Source organism: Rhea pennata, chromosome 12, assembly GCF_028389875.1.
Source record: "Rhea pennata isolate bPtePen1 chromosome 12, bPtePen1.pri, whole genome shotgun sequence".
Classification (NCBI taxonomy): Eukaryota; Metazoa; Chordata; class Aves; order Rheiformes; family Rheidae; genus Rhea; species Rhea pennata.
The window spans coordinates 6,405,189-6,411,454 of record NC_084674.1 but is presented as its reverse complement, the minus strand read 5'-3'; positions in this window follow the sequence as shown (position 1 = coordinate 6,411,454).

Sequence of the window (6,266 nt, the reverse complement as noted above, 5' to 3'; positions counted from 1 at the left end):
AACTTAACAGCAAATGTCTGGGTCATTTAAAAGGTGACATGCATTTGTGAGAAAATGCATTTAGTTTATTTATGGACAATAGAGAGACAAGCTAGATTCATTACATCACAGGTTTTCCCAAGCTAAATACTCCAGTCAACGTAGAGTAAGGAAGACATCTTGCTGGCTGGAGAGGACACTTGTTCTTTTTCAACATCTTGTTTATTACAAGGGTAATCATTAAGAGACTTACGTATCATTAAGAGACTTCATAATCTTGACTGAAACATGACCTGCTATTTCCACAAACAAGTCTCTTTCTTTTACCACATTTGCTTCCTACAAATTTTTTGATTTTCATTTAATGGTTATCTAAAAAGCTGAAGATCCAGGCACTCCACTCAGCTGCGTGACACTATCTTTTAATTAGCAGAGGTCACTTAATGCTTTTAGTACAATCAACCGTTGCGTTCTTCCCATGATCAACCAGAAGCGCATCGCTGTTAATGCAAACTGATTAAAACTTGAAAACCCTTTAGCATGAAAGTATCTCAGGACAAACATAACCAAACCATTGCAGATATCTCATTTTCATTGACAGTTTTGACTGTCACTGTATTTAGTGTAGGGCATTGACCACTCCTGTGCCTGATCATTTCATAGAAATCTGCACAGCACTGCTAGATTGTGGGAAAAGCACAACGCAAGGTCTCAGGGTGAGCAATCTCTACTCCTAATGTGGATCTCACTGGAATGAGATGGCCACGAGCAAAATTTGTCCCAGGTTGGGCTGGGAGCCAGGCCGGGATGAACCTTGCCTGCAGCAGGACTCAGATGTTGCTCAGCACAGATAATGTGGGATAGGAGGGTTTTTTTTCCCACAAATTGTCCCTATTTGGCTTAATACAAAATCAGTAGGTCCCATAGGCTGGGATCAGTAGGGGTAGTTTGTTGAGTATTAAGGCAGTGCAGGAACTGGGTGAAGAGCAGGGGGTGTTTGGAGTAAGAGTCACATTTGTCTCCTGCATAATTCACACCTAAGGGCTCAGCCTGCCCTCCACTGGAGCCTTTTCACATGATGGCAATAACAAAAAAGCATCATTTTGCAGGAAAAATGTTTTAACTAATTTCTCATACTGCAACTTCCATCCTACATTTGAATGTCTGCTTTAAAGGTAAGAAGTCTCAGTATCTCCAACAGCATAAGTTTGATACCCTTGAAGTCCTTCCAAAACCTTGTCTCAGAAAAAAGAGAGAGGAAATCAGAGTTCATAAGCCACTTGTAAGTGATAAATAAAACTCACTCTGGAGATGTACACAGCTCACTGATCTGCATTGCAGCTGGATACACATTTTTTTAAAAAAAATGTGAGTAACCTTATATTATCTTGTAAGAATAAAATACTTTCATCATACATAGATGAAGCTAGGATCCTCGCACTGATTTCAGTGGGGAAAAAAAATCAATCAGGTCATTGATGGTCAAAGATTTGCTTAGGTCCAAAGTGAATGAGTTTTTTGAGGAATAGGGACTGCGTTCATTTTAAAAGAGCAGCAGGTCTTCTCACATCAGAGTCACTTGTCCTTTTAAGAGACCGAGTTTATAAGCTAAAGGTAAACAGACTGGTCTATTGTCTCCAATTCCTAATAGTTTTGTTAATCCTTATCCTTTTGACCCCCACACAAAGACAATTATTCCAGGAAATTAATAGTAGGAACTCCTTTATAATCCCTATATTATAGTATATCTGCGCCTGAGTTTGCAAAGACAGTAAAATGAGAGGTGCTCTTACTGTGCCCGTTACAAACTAACCGAGGCTTCTTACTCTCGGTAGCTTTTTATTACTAGACAAGGAGCATATGTCAGAAAACATATGGTGACAGACAAAACCAGGATGAACCAGTCCAAAAGGAAAAAACAAAACAAAACAAGCAGTTCTATTACAAAAAATTACATAAACCTCCCTTGGAATAGCCGTATGCACACAAGAACCAGTCGTTTCCGCCTCCTGTGCCGTGTTATGAAAGGATTTTGCTTCCCAAGAAAAGAATCGGAGACATAAGGAGGAACGCAGGACAATTTTAAATTAAACGGCATGACTGCAGTAGCAGCCACGCTAGATTGGGTGCCCTAAATGCAGGACAGGAGATAACAGTCGTCTGAGCTATGGTTCGGTAAATAATTTCTCCTACCGCAGGGGTCGTTACGCCTTTGGCTCTGGCTGTCACGTGCGATTCCCACGAGGGGCCGAAGGGAGTTGCTCCGCAGGTGCTCGTGGAGCCAGCGATCGGCTCTGAGCAGCATCACCCGGTCCGGCCCCGGAGGGTGACAGGGCCCATCCGTGTCCTGGCGGGTCCTCACGAGATGCCAGCTTGCAGCCCGGCAGGGCTCAGGTCATGCTGCTGCAAGAAGTCACCACGTAGCAGCGGGAGCCACCAGGGAGAAGGCGTTTGGCCTTCCCTCCTCCCAAAAAGTGCTGCCGTCCTCTGCTAAGAGGAATGGGGAGTTGGTAAAAAAAATAAAGAGGAAAGAAAAAAGCAGGTTTGGGTAAGGTCCCAACACATGGCCAAGACAGTCAAGCATGAGGCCGTGGGAATGGTTTGGTGGGGGTGCTGCTTGCTGGAGGGTACCAAAAAAAGAGAGGGTCACTTTAGCTGAAAAGAGGGGAAAAAACAGACCTAATGCATGAAGGGCATTGAAACGAAAAGCTGAGGAAAAGGCAAGGAGGGGACTTTGGTCAGGCAGGCAGCGCAGGGCACTAAGTGATGCAGAGATCTCATGAGGAAAGGTTGGACAAGAGTGACAGCTGGTCTGAAGAAGGAGCACTGTGAGATCCAAAACCTGCCGGAAAACCCAACAGTATGGCCGAAAGTTTGATAGAAACCGGCCAGCAGAGAAAGGCCACACGATACATAAATACATGCTTATTCAATAAAGCAAGGAATGGAATGGCAAAATTGAGCAAACACGGCTGCCTGGCGGTGGGAGACAGCCTGATTTATTTGCCTGGCTGAAACACGGCAGCGTGGAAAACTCAGCAGGGAAATTGTGTTGTCTCGGTAGGAATCATTCAGCAAAGGAGGGTCAGGTCATGGTTAAAGCATTAGAAAGAGCCTCAGGAAGCCAAGGGTCCTAAGAAAGAGTCATGCAGACCATACATAATTGACAACGTAGATATACTAGTGATGTTATAGTATTGGTTCCTGAGACACAGAGAGAAGTATTTTTAAAAAGAAAAGAAAAAAGTTAATAGCAAAGAAGCAGTGAGTTGTGATTGCCCACATCCAGATGAAGAGGACCACAGATGGCTTCGTCCAAAGCTCTGAAAGGACAGAGAGGCTGAGCTGCAAACGTGGAGATCCCGGCGCAAAAGGACCAGGTGGGAAACGAGGTCCCTTCCCAAGGTAAATCTGTTTTGGAATTACAAGCCAGCTGTGATTTTTTTTTCCCCCTTGCACAAAGAAATGGATTATTTTAAGAGACCATTAAAAGTTACACATGCTTAGGTGAACAATATGTTTCTGTAGAGGAAAACTGCACCTCTTTTTGCAAGTTAATCTGCAAAATAATGAGGAAACTCAACTGTAAAACATATGATCTTTGAAAAGGTCTTGGGTAAAGTCACTAGCAAGGATCTGTTGACGACGTTAAGTATCCTGGAGAGATGGAATACTACTGCTACGGCTCATGCATCAGTTAAGAGACGGACATAGTTGGTTAATTTTCAAGAGGATCAGAGACCTCCGTCACTGTTCATATTTAATTAATTGGTGAGCTAGAAAAGCACATAAACAATAAATGCCACACACTAGAGAGAAGCTAGAAAAACTCCAGAGGGGTATGAGAAATCTGCATGGCCAGACGTAGAGAATTAAAAATAGAGGAACACATCCAGGGAATGAGACAGCTCTGCTCATACGGAGATGTGAGATTATTAATTCATTGAAAACTACTTCCAATAATAATTAATAGTGAGGAAGCTGCCTACAACGACCCTGGCCAAAACCTTCCTCTGTAAAGAACCGGCCAGAGAAATAGCAGGCAAGAGGAGCAGCATTTCAGAAAATCAGAGGGTCAGAGCCCACGTCTGGGGCAATCTCGGCTTCGCTGAAGTCCCACGAAGAGCGACTATGGGTGTCAGGGGCAGGATTTCCCTCGGTGCAGCCAATGCCCGTCTGCACCCTCCTCTCCAATGGGCCGCAAAAACCCAAAGTGGGACAACATCAAAAAGAAAAGGTCCAGGTCTGGTCAGCCTTTTACTCAGTAAGTAAAAACGCAACGGGCAGACACGCCGGGGCACAAGGACTCCCGCAGTGAACATGCTGCACTCCCTGCACGGGGCGCCGATGCCCAAGGGGCTCTCACCACGGCGGGGTTTACACGAGGACTTACACGACGTCCCTGGCTACGGGCTTTTTATCCCTCTTCTTTCAAGAGCGGCGCTGGATGGCACAAGTTGACAAGCAAAGCGTACGTTACTGCAGCCAGAAGAAACCTTCCTTACACAGCGGCTCTGCGCCTGCATCCCCATGAAAGATGCTTTAACAAACTGCTCTATTTTAAAAAGAAAAATAAAATCAACTAACAGAAGAGGAGTATCGACTGGGTAAATATGATGTTGGAGAGCTGTTAAAAAATAAATACAAGACCAAATAAACATTGTCTTATCATCAGGAGGGGACTAACCACAGAAAGCCTTAAAAATAAGCAAAATGTTTGCAAAATGTTCGGCAAGGGATTATTTTTTGTGGCGAACCGAGCTGGGGAGCTCAAGCGAGCCCCTTCGGCCAGGCACTCACACCTCTGCCCCGCAACAGCGTTTGGGGTTTTCCGCTGCTATCGCCGCAGTGACAACAGCGGCCCCAGCTGATGTCACTCCATGAAGCTGATATCAGAATATCAGATGCCTTCAAGCCTGGTCAAAAAGAAAAAAAAAAAAAAAAAGGCATTAAATGACCAGAAAGCTGCCAATTTGTTTTCAAATTGCAGCCTTTCTCATGAGTTTCTGACTCGAAGGGAAAGCATTACGGTTATTAAGTAGGGACTGATCTATTCCAAAACATTCAGACATGTTTTCTTTGAAGCATGCATCAGAAGGGCTAATATCCCCAGATTTCTTCTTAGGGTTGAACGAGAAAAACACTGCATGGATAGTATTCAAGACGGTTTTGTAAGCAAGGGCATTAGAAGGAGGTTTGCAGCATCTGAACTCCTCTTGATTTACTTAGCAGGTTTTTTTTAATGAAGTGTTTTAACATTCTGCATTGAATTAATCATGGAGCATGCTTTTGGTAGGGCAAAGCAGCCCCACAAATGGTTTTGACCCCCTTCTGGGCTCCCCGTTACGCGTCCCAGACGCCGCACGCAAAGCGCCGGCGGGGGCCGCCTTGGCATGGGGGCAGCCGGCCCCGGGAGCGCGGGGATTCCCGCAGGGCTCAGCCCCAAGCGCCGCTCTCAGCCTTCAAAGCGCACCGAGGCGTTTCTCCAGCTGCAATCTCCCCTGCTGACAGCTGTCCAACTTTGCAATTAAAGGCAGCGCAGAGGCTGCTTTGCTCCAAGCCCTCCCTCAAATGAGCCCATTGCATTTGCCCAGTGCTAACTCGCCGGCTTCCCGGTCCGGCGGCCGAGAGCGGGGCTCGGGCCCGGAAAGCCGGGCGCCGAGAGCCAGGGCACCCCGCTTCCTTGGCCGCTGCTCCCGACGCGGGGATGAGCCGAAGGTGGCCAGGGCACGACACGGCCACCCCGAACTGCTGCTGGCCTCCAGCTGGGAGGCGGCGGTTTGAGGAAGCCAAAGCTGCTCGAATGCTGACCCGAGAGGCATCGAAGAGCCCGTACGTAAAAGAGCAGAGCGGGAAAGGTCAAAGATTTTCAAAGCTGCAAAGTCAACCAGCTTCATTTTTAATTCAGCTTCTCCACTGCCTTTGGGGTAAGTCTAGTGCAGAGATAATCCACAAAACTAAACCACTGCAATATATTTCTCCAAAAACAGAAGCACTCATGATAATTTTTTTTAGACAAAAAAACTATTTTCCAATATTTTTTATTGTTTTCTGAATGTCAGCGGTCTGCATTTTCAATGACACCAGATGTGTATGCACACACACAGAGCCCCCCACCCCCCACTAAATGGGAGAAGTAATTAGCTAGTGGAAGATGCATAATTAATGCAACAACCTTCCCCATCCATGCAATATATGAAAATCAGGCCTTTGCAGCAGAGCATGAATTACATTAACTGCAAAAAAAAGGATGCCTTGGCACAAAATGTTCTTTTACAAGAAAACGA